This window comes from Chiloscyllium plagiosum, unplaced genomic scaffold, assembly GCF_037043375.1.
Source record: "Chiloscyllium plagiosum isolate Xiang-an unplaced genomic scaffold, Cpla_swu_hap1 HiC_scaffold_48, whole genome shotgun sequence".
NCBI classification, from domain to species: Eukaryota; Metazoa; Chordata; class Chondrichthyes; order Orectolobiformes; family Hemiscylliidae; genus Chiloscyllium; species Chiloscyllium plagiosum.
In genome coordinates this window covers 773,836-791,222 of record NW_028270186.1, presented here as the reverse complement: position 1 = coordinate 791,222, position 17,387 = coordinate 773,836, and positions in this window count along the sequence as shown.

The window sequence follows — 17,387 nt, the reverse complement described above, 5'->3', positions numbered from 1 at the left end:
TGAGAGGGTGGATAAGCGGAGCTGAGGCCACGGAAAGATCAGCCATGATCTCGTAGAGCCAGATGGCTTACTCCTGCTGGCTCTTATGTTCTTATGTTCTATGTATCATCTGCAAGTTCCTCTTAAGCCACTTACCAGTCTGACTTGGAAATATACTGCCACTCCTTCAGCGTTGCTGAGTCAAAATTGTAGAGCTCCCTCCCTTCAGCACATGGATTGGAGCAGTTCAAGAAAACAGCTCTTCACCACCTTCTCAAGGGCAGCTAGGAATGGGCAATAAATGCTGGACCAGCCAGCGATTCCATGTCCTCTAAGTGAAAAAAGATCAAATGTTGCATTTGGAAAAGGGAAGTGGGGTTTCAAGGTGGAATCTTAAACACAAAGGGGCAGCATGAACTCAGTGCTGAGTTCAAACAAGTCAGGAATTGATGGTGTAGATATAAACATGCTTAAAGGGTGGTCAAGATCTGAATAATTATCATACTTTAACAGGAATGCTGTCAATTTTCTTTTGAGAAAGATGGCTTTGATTGATAGGTTTTGATTCACGTTTCAATTGATTTCTTTGTTGATATTTCCCATGGGCCATAACATAATGAACATTTGGCTGAATTTCAAAAGATACAATTATCTCAACAAGAGTTTCTGAGTTCATAGTTTAAGTTCAACAGCTCAAAGATGCTCTTAAAGATTTAGCCATCTTTGATGTGAAAATTGAATAAAATTTTGTATGCTTTCATAAGAGATTGCCCATATGAGATTTAGGGTAGAATCCCATATGGGTCTGAGCATTGTGGGCTATTCCAGGATGTGTGGTTAGAGACAATAAAACTACAGATGCTGGAATCCAAAATAGACAGGCATGAGGCTGGAAGAACACAGCAAGCCAGGCAGCATCAGTCCCAAGGTAGGCTTACACCCGAAACATCGACTTCTCCACCTCCTAATGCTCCCTGGCTTGCTGTGTTCTTCCAGCCTCCTGCCAGGATGTGTGGCAGAATTGGGTGAAAATGTGGCAAAGCCCATTTTGTGATGAGAAGCATGTTTCTCCATCTTTTATGCTCTATAGGTAGTGTGATGTGATTCTCACAAGACTGTGGTGAGTTGTCATTTGTTGCTTGTTAAACCCCATTTTGATGATACCAATTGCCTCATTAATATTTATCTTTCTACCTTGCCAAAACCAGGAGACAAGCTGAACTTTGAGAAAATTTGACAAGAAATTGAGACTGTGCTCCCAGCGAATCCAGCTCTCTGATGAATTGGAAAGGCCTTCATATTGAACACTAGGCATCATCATCTCAGGACGTCTTTTATGACCATTGACCACACATACCCCACATCCACACACATTGGCATTCAATATGTCCCAGCCTCAATAAACCCTCATGGTACATCCCCAAACCACTTAGAGTCCTCTTCTGCACCTCAGGCTGCACCAATAACTCTCATTGTAATGTTTCAGCAAAGACACTGTGCTCAGGGACACACACACCAGCTCATGGACTGCACCAGGCTGTATCACCAGGCTCTTTACTCACTGTCATAGCATTCATAGAACATAGAACAATACAGCACAGAACAGGCCCTTCGGCCCACGATGTTGTGCCGAACATTTGTCCTAGCTTAAGCACCTATCCATGTACCTATCCAATTGCCGCTTAAAGGTCACCAATGATTCTGACTCTGCCACTCCCACAGGCAACGCATTCCATGCCTAGCACTCTCAACCTATCCTCGTATGATCTATTCTCCATTCCAGGCAACATCCTGGTAAATTTTCTCTGCACCCTCTCCAAAGCTTCCACATCTTTCCTAAAGTGAGGCGACCAGAACTGCACACAGTACTCCAAATATGGCCTAACTAAGGTCCACTCTGACCGTACCCCGATACAGCAAATCTTGGCTTGCCTATTTGTACATCGATCCCTCAGCCAGAAACACCAGATGATTAATTCTGTCATGCCTTGCTATTTAGTATGAACACAACACTAGGAACTGTGTCATAATTATCAGTTGGACCTCAGTCCAGTCAAGAGGGATAGTCTTTGCGAGAAGATTCCAGAACAGTGAGTGAAGGGCAGCCTCTAATATGAGTCTAGGCCCTGCTCAAGGAGGTCAGAGTCAGGATTCTCTGCTGATAAAAGCTGATTATGCCACGTGTCTTCGGTCTTTCTGTCGTAGTGTGGGATGTTTAGCTCCTGGAATGGTATTATGGGAGATGGAAGTGGGTGGTGCGGGTGGGGAGGTGTTCTGAGCGAGTGAGGAGGCAGCACAGTGGGGATAGCAGGGTTTGTGGTTTCAGGGATTGGAGTGAGTGAGAGAAGATGTTCAGGCAATAGTGAGGGTGGTATACCATGGGCCTTGGTAGGTATTCTAATAGAGTTGAATGAGTGAGAGGTATCAGAGAGAAGGTGGTGGGATTTATTCTGGAAGAGTGGTCGTGGAAGGACATTCACGTTTTTCCCACAGTGCTGGGTGTTCCTCCAGGTGGCTGAGACTTCTGTAAAACCTCTGACCAGTCTGGGATAGTCTGGTGTCATAGCCACCCTGCTGATACTGAGGGAAGAGGAAGTCCCATTGTCCAGCAAGTATTCCAGGAACAAAGTCACAAAGTGGGGCGCTGATTTCTCTCTGTCTGCCATGTCAGGAGTAAATGTCAGGAAGTGGACAGGGCAGCTTCAGACTGACATTGTTTGTCTGGACTTAGAAAACAGCACAGCATGTCAGTGAATTCTGGGATATTGGTTAAGTGGCGAATTGTTCTGTGAGTGGTGCATGGTAAGGTGGGGTGGAAATCAAAAATGAGGGACACCATTGGGGGCACGGTAGGTCGTAAATGAGATGAGTTTAGTAAGATGCAGTTGGTTCTAATATAATGCAATAGTTCATTTCTAGTGTGATCTCGAGTTATAAGTAAATCACACAATAACCACCCTATTTAAACTGGACTGGAATGGGACTGGAATCACATTATAGTCAATACACAAAAGGAAAGTTCGCGTTCTACAAATAACGGTCTAAATTCTTCAATCGTGTTAAAGCCAATTTGCGTGGAAGAAATACACATTTCTTGGCAGAACTGACTGTACAGTGAGTGAACTCACTCAGACTAGCAGCAACAAATCCTTCAAAAAACACAGTATAACTCAGATTTAGCACAAAACAACAACATAAGGTTCAGCCGTTAGTCAGCTGAAGATTTATTTTCACTTATAAGTGTGGAAGGAGTGACAGCTACATGAAATAGTTCAAAGTATACTTTTACTTTGACTCTCGATTTTTACTGGAGGATAATTGCTGGATACTGGGAAGTGGTTTGAAAGAAATGAGGGGCCGTGAGTTGGCAGTGAGAGCTATGAGGAATAAACCTTAGGGAGCCCAACTAATCTTAACACACACAGGACAAGGTCTCAGAGAACCAGGCTAGGCCTCACCAGCAAGGCTTGGCACTGACCTCTCCCCAAATGTTGCCCACATGGTCCTTCTGGGTCATTGAGCCCAGCTCCATCCTGGGCACACTCTACCTGAAGAAGAGTTACACCCAAAACATTGACTTCTCCGCCTCCTGATGCTGCCTGGCTTTCTGTGTTCTTCCAACCTCCTGCTTGTCTACCTTGCATTCCAGCATCTGCAGGTTTTCTTTGGATCTGCACCCCACCTGAAGCAAAAACTCCCCTTTTTGGGAAGCTTTTCAAAGGAGGTGGGTTTGCAAGTCAGATAATCTTCTGATTCTGGAGACCCATTTCACAGCCAAAATGTGGCCCCATGTCCCCACCTTGTTGTAGTTTCTGTTGGGGGGTTATAGCTGTCAAACCCCCGAACAATCTGACATGTCTCAACAGTACAACTCACAGCCAACCTTCAGCAAACTGAGTTCATCAAAACCTCATGTGTCTGTATCTTAACTCACACCAAATCCAATTCACCCTTCACCTTAAATTCATTGATCCACATTGGCTCCCGGACTGCTATTGCTTCATTGAGGAAGACGTGAATCTGCAATGGAGGTTTACTTAAGACCTCATCTACATCTGGGAGATTGGGCACCAACCTGCGGATCGTTTCACAGAATATCTCTGGGACACCTACACCAACCAACCCCACTGCCCCGTGCCTGAACACTTCAACTCCCCCTTCCACTCCGCCAAGGACATGCAGGCCCTGGGCCTCCTGTATTGCCAAACTCTTACCATCTGACGCCTGGAGGAAGAACACCTCATCTTCTGCCTTGGGGCCCTGCAACCACACGGGATAAATTATGGATTTCAACAATTTCCTCATTTCCCCTCCCCCCACATTATCCCAGTCCCAAGACTCCAACTCGGCACCACCCTCCTGAAAGGTCCATCACATTTCTCATCTATCCGCTCCACCCTCCTCTCCGACCTGTCACCTTCTCTCATCTATCTATCGCATTGTCAGCTACCTTCCCCCCAACCCCCTCCCATTTATCTCTCAGCCGCCCACCCCACAAGCTTCATTCCTAACGAAGAACTTATGCCCGAAATGTCAATTCTCATACTTCTTGGATGCTGCCTGACCTGCTGTGCTTTTCCAGCACCACAGTCTCAACTCTGATCTCACTTTCTCCTTAAGACCTTCAGTAATCCTGGTGAGAGACAGGCAGTGACATACAGAGATGTAAAATTGTTTTTGTCCCTGTGTAACCCCTGAACCATCAGGATCTAACCACCCACTAACCCCTAACACCAAGTTTAGCAGCAGAGCTCAGAATATGCTGGCCTGGTGAATTCAGTGTTTGACTTCAGTCGAGCCATCTCAGCATTCTGCATCATTGATGGATGTTTCAGCATATTGCAGCTGGTTCTCACTGCCTGGAATAGAACAGTAACTGCTGAGAGCAACTTTGATCATTTCAGGACTGCTACCTGTAAACAAGATACTCATTCTGCACTAAGCCTCGCAAAAAATGGCTTCCAACAGCAAAATCCAGCAGTTACTACCATGAGCTAGAAATTCAATCAAAATGAAGGTGTTGTGTGCTTGTGTTGGTGTTTATGTTTGTGTGTGTGTGACTATGTGTGTGCATGTGTGTGTCTGAGTGGGTGTGTGTGTGTGCTCATGGCTGTAAGAGTATGCGTGAGTGTGAGAGAATGTGTGTATGTGTGCGTGTATTTGAGAGCATGTGTATGCATATATGTGATAACGTGCATGTGTGTGTGTGTGCGGCTGTTAAGGGTATGCGTGTATGTGAGAGAATGTGTCTGTGTTTCTGTGTGCATGTCTGTGTATTTGTGTGGGATTCAGAGAGTGTTGGCCTAGATTTTGGTCTCAGATCTCTGGAGTCAAAGCTGAACCATTGGGCCTGTGAGTCAGAGTTGACATATTGCCGTCACACCATGGCCAGCAACCAGCTCCTGCCTGGAAATCCCAGCCCCATTTTCAGAAGTGGGGAGTCTCTCAGCAGAGCAAGTTTCAATCCGAATGACTTGCCTTCTGATTTAATTGATAAATAGTAAAAAGATTTTGTCTGCAAACAATGGTCTGGAACTGCACATATCCCTCTGTTTACCTATCCACCTACTTCCCCTCCACACTCTTTCTTCCACTTCTTTACCTCTTACACTCCCTTTTATTCATGAAATGCTTATTCTTTCTGTTATTTTCTGGCTCCGACTCTTTTTGACTTTTTAGATCTGTCTGTGTATCTCCCTCTCCCTCCTTCCATCCCTTTGTCTGAGTCCCTTTCATTCCCTTCTGTGGCCCCTCTCTTCGACATTGAGAAGAAAATATTTTGAGGCTTACCTCAGTCAGAGCTAGGATTTAGCATTTAAACTCGGTACAGTTGTTAATTGTAGCTGTGACTGGGCCTGTTGTGGCCTTTGACTAACAAACGGAAAACCCATGAACCGCCAACATTTCCAGCTCCGTTATTGTGGTTAATTTGACAGTGCGGCTCAGAGATATGAAATGTGTGAGACTCGGCAGCAATAATATTGAAAGTTTACTATCCTGTTCTTTACTTCTTTGTCCTTCAACAGCAGGTGAGATCTGTGCTCTCTGAACTATATTATGGCTCCTGGTCTGAGAAGGTCTTCAGTTTTAAATCTTGAAACCTGCTTTCAAACCAGCCTCCTCAGCTCCTCCCATTCTCTGTTATCCAGCCCTACGAATCTCCGAGATTTACCTCTGTGTCCACCTCATTCTCCCCTCCTTTGCATTATTGATTTTCATCATTCCATGACTGTTACCTGTGCCTGTGTTCTCAGCTCTCGAATTCCCTCCCTTCATCCCCCTGCGTCTCCCACTTCTTTTAAGATATTCTTAAAAACTGTATCTTTGATCAAGCTTACAAGCATTAGTCTGTATATCCTTATGTGGTCCGATGCCAACTTTTCTTCGATATCACCATGAAGCACCTTAACTAAATTAAAGGTGCTATTTAATTGCAGCTTCTAGAATCAACTCTCAATGTGGAAATTCACCTGAAAGGAGCCCCTTTTCCACAAAGTCCTGCTGTAAACTTGCAATGTTCCCTCCATTACTTATTCTGGCTAATCCCCAGAATGCTAATGACCAACCAAGATTCAAAGTGCAGATGTGGAAAATATTTTGAAAGAAAGGCATAAAGAAGATATAGAAGTAGCAGAAATTTCTAATTGTGGACTTAATTATGAGTGTGTTTTAGACAGTAGATGAGCTGTACCTGACTTAGCAGTTCTAAGGGTGTAAATCACAGCCAAAAAAGGGGGAACCATTTGAACAAATCAGCAAAAAGGGAAAACAAGCTTTTCCACAGACACAAACAATGTATGTCTAATTTGACCTGGTACCCAGGGAGCTTGCTGTTCTGAGCACAGTTACTTCTCAGTTCCAGTTTGAACACAGCACACTCCATTTATCTTCGCTCATTTGCTATATCTCTCTTTAACCTGTTAAACTCAAATCCCAAATGCGATAATCCATTTGTTCAAAAATACATCCTTTCACAGGTTGTTGGGTACAAGGCAGTGGTCTCTCTCTTTCCTGGCAATGTGATGTTGATGGGATAATTTGTGGTTGTGAGGTAAGTGGATGTTTTGTGACTCTGAGAACACTGCAATGTTTTGGGATAGTGATTTCGATAGAATATACTGGAACTGGGATATTTTGGGACTATGGCCTGAACTTTGAGGCAGGTGGGAAGCCTCTGTGTCATTGCCAAAGTGCTGGTGGAAACCCAAATCCAGAGACTTACTGCCCTCAAGCATGGCATTTCCCTTTTGCCCAGGGTGCATTGGAATATGGGCAGGTCCTAATGTGTATATCAGTCGTTCACTTGTTAAAGTGCAGGTGCCTCAGGCAGATCTACTTTTCACAAGTGGAATGTTCCAAACACAGCTTGCATACCTTTGTTACAGTGTTATGACATGGGGTAAATTTAATTTAAAATCAGCAACACAGAAAAGATTTATCCTGTGCAGCAATCTTTAAAGATTCAAGTGACCAAGAACTATTCAAAGTAAACATTAACAATTTTATTTCTTAAAGTATAAGAGAATAATTAACTAATAAATATTTTCAAGTCCTTACACTAACCTATCTTTTACCTTCCCTTCTATAATACTAGTCTGATAAAACTCCCAATTAAGATTTACAAAACAAAACTACTTATCTCAAAACCAGGCAGCTTTCAGTTCTTCTATTTGGATCGTCCTGTGTCTTCGTCTTCTTAGGGATTTCTGCTTCACAGGTTACTGATTGAAAATGGTACCTTTTAAGAGAGCTATTTTTCAGGCAGTCTGTTTACATGCTGCGCTTGGTAGTTCTCCTCTCAACTGTTCAATTTCCCCCTGGTCTTATATCCTAGAGCATCCGATTGTGTCGTTGGCTTTTAAGATTGTCAATATACTCAATTCTAACTTGATTGAAATTTGGTATTTTTCAGGGTATAATTTAAACTAATTGGCCTAATTCTAATCTGTTGTTTGTCGTTTCCAGGCAACCACTGCCCCAGTAGCTGAAGTACATGTTACATTGTGTCTTACTGAGAACACTTGGGGCTGTCACTGTTAGGTTTTAACTCTCTTAAAAGGTTTAGTACACCCACATCTTCATAACAGTAGGAATAGGTCTACATTTGCCAGAATTCTTTGGGAAGGAGGCTTCTGGGATATGGTTCCATGGCAGCTTTTGCAGAGATCAGGTGCCCTTTGGGAGAGGTCAAGTGGCCTTCATTCATTGGAACTGTCAGGAGAACTGTGAAAGTGGTCATAAAGGGAGTAGTCAAGCTTGCATCTAAAATTACTCTGCATGTATTTGGGAAAAAAACTGTCTGCTCTCAAAAAAGAAAGCATGTTGTTTCACTCTGTTGCTATAACCCTCCCTACCATGACTAGATTACTACATGGTGGATTTCACAACGTTTTATTATCACAGCAGAGTGACTGCCAGTTTACATATTTGATAACAGCTCCATATAGTTAAAAACTCTTTAAATTGGGACGATGATGTCCAATACAATTTTATGAGAGATAAAAAAATGTTAAATGTAGTAAATGAGTTTTTAATCAGAAACCTAAAATCATCAATAGACACTGAAATATTTAAGGAGAAAGTGAGGTCTGCAGATGCTGGAGAGCTGGAAATGTGTTGCTGGAAAAGCGCAGCAGGTCAGGCAGCATCTAGGGAACAGGAGAATCGACGTTTCGGGCATTAGCCCTTCTTCAGGAATGAGGAAAGTTGGCCCAGCAGGCTAAGATAAAAGATCCACTGAAATATTTAATACAATCTCAACATGGGTCCTGAGGTCCATCTGTTTGCTGGTTTCTTGACATTGTATGAATGAGTTCTGGATTAATGGTGCTGGTGCTGGAAGAGCACAGCAGTTCAGACAGCATCTGAGGAGCAGCAAAATCGACGTTTCGGGCAAAAGCCCTTCATCAGGAATAAAGGCAGAGAGCCTGAAGTGAGGACAAATGGAGGTGGATGGTAAATGTTAGCATGAGTGGACAGAGGGCCATGGATTGGCATTGCAGATATGAGGACCGTGGTAGTTGGAAAGGGAACAGGCTAACATGGAGGATATGTGGGGTCATTGAGGGCATCAGCTGGCATGGAGAGTGGGTGCAGAGAGGTGGCACTATGAGGATGTGTAGGGGCTTGTTGAGAGGGATGAGAGTTTGAAGGCTCCTATTTTAATTTTTTTGTTTCTTTTCATCATTTTGACAAAGTGCCAAAGCCACTGAGGTAAGCTTTCACAAGACAGAATATCATTGTTTTGTTTCCAATACTTCCCACCATGAACTGTAGCTACTCTCTGATTTTCAATTACTTCAGGTTTGTCCACCAACTTTCAACCCAGTTTTGTATATTTAACGGGTAAATTGTTTAATTCTCTGTGTGAATGTTATACTCCAAACGTGTATGAATCATGAATCATACAGTTATAAATGTGTAACAGGATGCTTTGTAAATGTCATTTACTGAGGTATTCTGGTGAATGATTTTGATGGGATATTTTGGGTCTGTGAAATTTATTGCATACTTTGCGATATTATGCAATGGCACTTCCACTTGTTAGGCTTATGTTGAATTTAGGAATATGTCCCTTGGGTCGATGACTCTTAAAATATCCTGACATGCAATTGCAAATAATTCAGGAAAACAGCACAATTGTTAGAACTGTTGGGTAAGAATTGTAGATGTGAAACTTCAGTATTGAATCAAATTTACATTTCAAACTCTCAGTAATGACAGAATTCTTTCTTTGTGTGGAGAGAGTAAGGTTATCAGTTTCTCACTTTCGATTGATATCTCTCCCCTCCTTGCTATGTCCTTGGAAAGATTTTGGGTTTTTTTTTTAACAATTTGAGTTCTTTAGCTGTTGGCTTTGGGACATATATATTTTGTACTTTGATAGCTTTGAAAATGGTTTATTAACTTTGAAAAAGGTAGTCAATATTTTTCGGCATTAGCCTGCATCTTATTGAGCTGCACCATCAGCTTAAGCAGAAATCTGCTCGCTGGTGCACTTAGGAGAGTCAAGACTGAGCAATTCCCTCACTGAACAAGGGACAGCACTGAGCAGCTGCTGAATTATTATTCAGGTGAGTCCCTGAATGGCAGCTACATTTCTGGAGAATCAGGACTGATTCTTGCACTGACAAAATTGTAGTCCTTTGGAATGTCATGGTCCAGCCCTGCCTGCCAGTGTACAGAAACTATCACATAGCACTATTGAAGGAAGACCCAGAATACCAATAAAGGAGTACCAATATTAATCTCTCACCAACGTGACTACTGTATTATATGGCTGTTCAGCTCCTTACTGATAGCTAAGATCTGACAGTACACTAACTGGCTGTATTTACTGACAAAGCAGTGAGTGTACCTGAGAAGATAATGCTGCAAAAACACAGTCCTGCAGTTTCTGCAAGTCTGCATGAACCAGATTCTGATGACAGATCATGGATGTGAAACTCTGGCTCTCATTCTCTCCCCATGGACAATGTCTAACCCATTGAATCTTTCGAGTGTTTTCTGTTTTTGTTTCAGATAATGCCTTGTTAGTTGTGCACCTTCCTGCAGAATAAAAGACGTGGAAGCTGGGCACATACAAGTTGCATTATTCCTCTGTTTGTGTTCCAGAGGTGCAACTTGAGACTTGATCAAAATGACTCTGGTCCAAGAAGTGATGGGAATTGATGGTGGTGAAGGGAAAACAGTAAAACTGCCATTAAAGGTAAAAGGAGAGGGGGAAGTTCACTGCTGGTCATATCTGAACTGGTTGCTGATGAAAGATTAACAAACACTGCTGCTGAGATAAGGTCACAGGATGAATCGACTAAAATTCCACCTTGGTGAAATTTTTATTGCTTTTACCGTTTTCCCCACCATGAAAGAGTTAACAGTTAAACCACAGTAAATGTCCCATCACTCAGTTAAAGATTCTGTAATGACTCATGTCAACCCATTTCCTGTTCCTACAGGTCCAGCTGGTTTCTTTAGCAACCAACTTTTCAATTTTAATTTTTTTTTGTTTCAATCTCTCTCAGAATCTGAAATATTAAAATCCTTTCCCATCTTCACCATTGCACCACACTCTTTTGTAAACTTGGAATATTCTTCTGTCGATTCTCTTCAATCCCCTCAGCCAACCTTATGTTCTATCCAGCCTTGAGAATGAGCTGAGCTGGGGTCCAATCACGAACTCCCCTCTGACACTGTGGGGGAACAAATTATTCTCTGCTGGTGTTAATCCAGCTCCCTCACACTGTCATTCAGTAACCCCTCCTTCTTAATGGTAAAAGATTCCTTGAATGTTGTTTTACAATAATAAGGGGAGCTCTTGTTTTGTTCAGCTGGAAGTACCTAATGGGTTCATGAAGGTCTGATTGAAAGTAATACAAGAACACAGATGCAGTTTGATGTGACAAAAATGTATTAGCTTAATCCACTTAATGTATAGTCGAGGCATATAAAACATAGAACATAGAAAAGTACAGCACAGAACAAACTTGTAAGGAGATCTCAGCTATCTGTAAGAATAATAGGGTGGTTACGGCAGGGGTTTTTTAACTTTCCAAACATAGACTGGGACTGCCATAGTGTTAAAGGTTTAGATGGAGAAGAATTTCTTAAATGTGTACAAGACAATTTTCTGATTCAGTATGTTGATGTACCTAATAGAGAAGATGCAAAACTTGACCTACTCTTGGGAAATAAGGCAGGGCAGGTGACTGAGGTGTCAGTGGGAGAGCACTTTTGGGCCAACGACTATAATTCTATTCGTTTTAAAATAGTGATGGAAAAGGATAGCCCAGATTTAAAAGTTGAAGTTCTAAATTGGAGAAAGACCAATTTTGACGGTATTAGGCAAGAACTTTCGAAAGCTGATTGGAGGCAGATGTTCGCAGGTCCTGGTAGCGCTGGAAAATGGGAAGCCTTCAGAAATGAGATAACGAGAGTCCAGAGAAAGTATATGCCCCCTGTACAGCTACCTAGATTACACCTCTTCCCAGCCTGCCCCCTGTAAAAACACTATCCCATATTCCCAATTCCTTTGCCTTCGCCGCATCTGCTCCCAGGAGGACCAATTCCAATACCGAACAACCCAGATGACCTCCTTCTTCAAAGACCGCAATTTCCCCTCAGACGTGGTTGACGATGCTCTCCACAGCATCTCCTCCACTTCCCGCTCCTCTGCCCTTGAACCCCGCCCCTCCAATCGCTACCAGGACAGAACCCCACTGGTCCTCACCTACCATCCCGCCAACCTCCAGATACATCGGATCATCCTACGTCATTTCCGCCACCTCCAAACGGACCCCACCACCAAGGATATATTTCCCTCCCCACCCCTATTAGCATTCCGGAAAGACCACTCCCTCCGCGACTCCCTTGTCAGATCCACACCCCCACCAACCTAACCTCCACTCCCGGCACCTTCCCCTGCAACCGCAAAAAATGCAAAACTTGTGCCCACACCTCCCCCCTCACTTCCCTCCAAGGCCCAAAGGGATTCTTCAATATCCATCAGAAATTCACCTGCATCTCCACACACATCATTTACTGCATCCGCTGCACCCGGTGTGGCCTCCTCTATATTGGGGAGACAGGCCGCCTACTTGCGGAACGTTTCAGAGAACACCTCTGGGATACCCACACCAACCAACCCAACCGCCCTGTGGCTGAACACTTTAACTCCCCCTCCCACTCCGCCAAGGACATGCAGGTCCTTGGCCTCCTCCATTACCAGACCATGGAAACACGACACCTGGAGGAAGAGCGACTCATCTTCCGCCTAGGAATCCTCCAGCCACAGGGGATGAATGCGGATTTCTCCAGCTTTCTCATTTCCCCTTCCTCCACCTTTTCTCAGTCCCAGCCCTCAGACTCAGCACCACCTTCCTAACCTGCAATCTTCTTCCCAACCTCTCCGCCCCCACCCCCTCTCCGGCCTATCACCCTCACCTTAACCTCCTTCCACCTATCGCATTCCCAATGCCCCTCCCCCAAGTCTCTCCTCCCTACCTTTTATCTTAGCCTGCTGGGCACACTCTCCTCATTCTGAAACGTCGATTCTCCTTCTCCTTTGATGCTGCCTGACCTGCTGCGCTTTTCCAGCAACACATTTCTAAGCTCTGATCCCCAGCATCTGCAGTCCTCACTTTCTCAAACTATAATCCTGTCAGGGTGAAAGGAAAGGCTGGTAGGTATAGGGAATGCTGGATGACTAAAGAAATTGAGAGTTTGGTTAAGAAAAAGAAGGAAGCATATGTCCGGTATAGACAGGATAGATCGAATGAATCCTTAGAAGAGTATAAAGGCAGTAGGAGTATACTTAAGAGGGAAATCAGGAGGGCAAAACGGGGTTGTGAGATAGCTTTGGCAAATAGAATTAAGGAGAATCCAAAGGGTTTTTACAAATAGATGAAGGACAAAAGGGTAACTAGGGAGAGAATAGGGCCCCTTAAAGATCAGCAAGGCGGCCTTTCTGTGGAGCCGCAGAAAATGGGGGAGATACTAAATGAATATTTTGCATCAGTATTTACTGTGGAAAAGGATATGGAAGATATAAACTGTAGGGAAATAGATGGTGACATCTTATAAATGTCCAGATTACAGAGGAGGAAGTGCTGGATGTCTTGATGGGAGACTGATTAGCAAGGTTAGATCTCATGGAATACAGGGAGAACTAGCCATTTGGATACAGAACTAGCTCAAAGGTAGAAGACAGAGGGTGGTGGTGGAGGGTTGTTTTTCAGACTGGAGGCCTGTGACCAGTGGAGTGCCAGAAGGATCGGTGCTGGGCCCTCGACTTTTTGTCATTTACATAAATGACTTGGATGCGAGCATAAAAGGTAGAGTTAGTAAGTTTGCAGATGACACCAAAATTGGAGGTGTAGTAGACAGCGAAGAGGGTTACCTCAGATCACAACAGGATCTGGACCAGATGGGCCAATGGGCTGAGAAGTCGCAGATGGAGTTTAATTCAGATAAATGCGAGGTGCTGCATTTTGGGAAAGCAAATCTTAGCAGGACTTATACACTTAATGGTAAGGTCCTAGAGAGTGTTTCTGAACAAAGAGACCTTGGAGTGCAGGTTCATAGATCCTTGAAAGTGGAGTCGCAGGTAGATAGGATAGTGAAGAAGGCGTTTTGGTATGCTTTCTTTATTGGTCAGAGTATTGAGTACAGGAGTTGGGAGGTCAAGTTGCGGCTGTACAGGACATTGGTTCAGCGTGCAATTCTGGTCTTTTTCCTATTGGAAAGATGTTGTGAAACTTGAAAGGGTTCAGAAAAGATTTACAAGGATGTTGCCAGGGTTAGAGGACTTGAGCAAGAGGGAGAGGTTGAATAGGCTGGGGCTGTTTTCCCTGGAGCGCTGGAGGCTGAGGGGTGACCTTATAGAGGTTTGTACTCTCTGCCTTCTGTCAGCCAGCCAATTTTGAATCCAGGTAACCAAATCTCCCTGTATCCCATACTTCCTGACTTTATGAGTGAGCCTACCATGGGGAACCCTATCAAATGCCTTGCTGGAGTCCATATACACCAGATCCACTACTCGACTATCGTTGACCTGGCTTGACACTTCCTCAAAGAACTCAATAAGGTTTGTGAGGCATGACCTGGCCTTCACAAAGCCATGCTGACTGCTTTTAATCACACTATGTTTTGCCAAATAGTCATACATCCTATCCCTCAGAATTCTTTCCAGAACTTTGCATATGCAACTAATGAGTGAATCTTTTATCTGAAACTACATAATGTACACATATATTTACAACAAATGAGTCTCATACTGCCTTCTGTCTCTCTGGGACATCAGTGATGCTGTCACTCAGACCTCTCTCTCCAATTCCATGGTACAGCTCCTGTGAACCACAAGCTGATGGTGTGAATCGAATGAGTGAGGCAGTGTCCCTGTTATTAATACTATTCTGAATATAAGGTTATATGCTAAACCACCATTTTGTAATAAGTTCAAAACTTTTACAGCCATCAAAATAGATATAAAAACAAGTCCAGGTGGCCCCATGTCAACCAGAAAAATAGATAATTCTCACTGTCTGTCAGGTCAAGCAATTCTCCCTGCCCCTGCCACCAACCACTTCAGGCCTGTTTTTCATTTACATCTCCACTTGAGTTCAATGCTCATTGTCATGTCTAGGTAATCCTTAACAATGAACTGCGAATAGTCTGCTCTGAAAATATCACTTCTGAGTCCACATGATAACTCTGCATTTCTGTCATTGACCCAAATTTGTCATGAAACTATATTAACCAAGACTGACAAATTGGGTCACTATCTCTTTGACTTTGTGGGATCTTATTGTATTTAAGTTTTAAGTTGGTAACTTTTAACTGGCAGCTGTGATGATATTTTAAGAAGTATCTAAATGGTTGCAAACTGCTGTGAAAAGTGAAGGGTGTTATGGAAATACATATTTTTTCTTCCACTCTGTCTTCCAGATGCCATACCCTGAGGAGGACATTGGTGCCCGTTGCCAGCTGCAGGAGTTTTTTCTGCTGCCACTGTTTGTTGTTGATGTGTGTTGGGTGGATTTGCAACTTGGCACTATACCAGTTTGGAGACAGTAAGGACTGCAGATACTGGAAGCTGCTGTTCTGTGCCAGCAGTGTTATTTCCATTTCCAACAAAAGATTAATAGTCCCAGCCCACAGCTAGCTGCCCACTGGGCATTATGTTAGAGTTGTTACACCCACTTACCCTCGATCCTTTCGGTTTGAAACACAGTTGCATCAGAAGCTGTTCAAGGTAGTTTGCATCTGAAGTCCATCTTTACCTGAAACACGATTGCTTTTATTAGACTGTGTTGGGAAAGTACGTTGAAAGTATGTTGAATGAGTTAGAACTTGCAATCAGCGTCAGCCAACAATATAGCTCACTTTTGTGTGTGCCCAGTGACACAAGGATTTCAATATGTGTGTGTGTGTATGTAAGACCTCCGTGATAGAGGGCAGGAATGACAGAGAGGTTGTGGTGTCTATGTGCTTCATGTCATAAAGTCTGGCATAAAAGGATTGGCTGATCTTCAGGATATTAGATCGAGATGATGTCACTGAGTCATCTTCTTCCTTGTTCTCACTGAGCACAGAGCTCTTCATTTGCACCTTCTGGAAGGAGAAACGTGAACATGTCTCATCCTGCACCACAGTGCAGACTCTAGACTGGAAGATTATCTTGGAGGCCTCCAAGGCCAAGAGCAAGACTTGCTAGCTCTTCACTACCTGGAGATCCTTTGTGACATTGATCCCCATTGACTGCATCAGGACTAGGCTCTGCATGACTTTCTGAAGTTTGCACAGTTTCCCTATCTCTATCTTGAATCTGAACACCTTTTAGGATAAAGAACCTCTTGATCTTCACTCTGACTGTTTCTCACCAGTCTGTTGGGAGACTGAAAGAAGGGCTTCATGGTTCTCCAACCTGTGTAATCCCTTTTCAGCTCCTCAATGTTTTCTGGGGTCAACCATTTCACATTCAGCTTTCATGTTCCCTTTTCAACCCACTGGGTATCCTGTAGGTGACAGTTGACTAACAGGAGCAGTGATCAGACAGGAACACCGGCTTGAATGTGCAGGATCTGGCCAAGAATGTGCGGGACACAACAGGAAATCTATCCTTGAGTGGATAGACCTGAGTGGCTGTGACCAGGTGTATCTACCGTGTGCTCCATCTGCAGGGGGGTACTGAAAACATCATGCAGCTTGGTATCTTTAACCATTTACATCAGGTATCTGGATGTGGTATCTAGTTTGCTACCTAGCCACATTGTTAATACATTTGAGGTCACCAGCCAGAATGACCAAGAGCCACATGCTCCTCAGGGTACAATTGCCTACATGCAGGACAGGGGATGGACACTTGCCTCATCAGCCTGGACCAGGAGAAGGCCTTTGACAGGAAATTTGGCACAGGACCAAAAGGTCTGTACCCACACTGTACAACTCTTTGGCTCTATGACTGTAGATGTGGGATGTGCTCTCCAAATGAGCTTCAGGAAGGGAATCCACAAAGGGAACTGCTCTATACTAACATGGTTAGTACAAAGCTAAAAATGACACAACAGCAGGTTATAGTCCAACAGATTTATTTGGAAGCACTAGCTTTCAGAGCGCTGCTCCTTCATCAGGTGGTTGTGGAGAATAAGATTGTAAGACACAGAATTTATAGCAAAAGTTTACAGTGTGATGTAACTGAAATTATACATTGAAAAAGACCTGGATTGTTTGTTAATTCTCTCATCTTTAGAATGATCATGTTGGTTTCAGTTCTTTCAACATGATACAGAAATCAGGGGATGAATTTAGGGCGGCACGGTGGCACAGTGGTTAGCACTGCTGCCTCGCAGCGCCAGAGACCCGGGTTCAATTCCCGACTCAGGCGACTGACTGTGTGGAGTTTGCACGTTCTC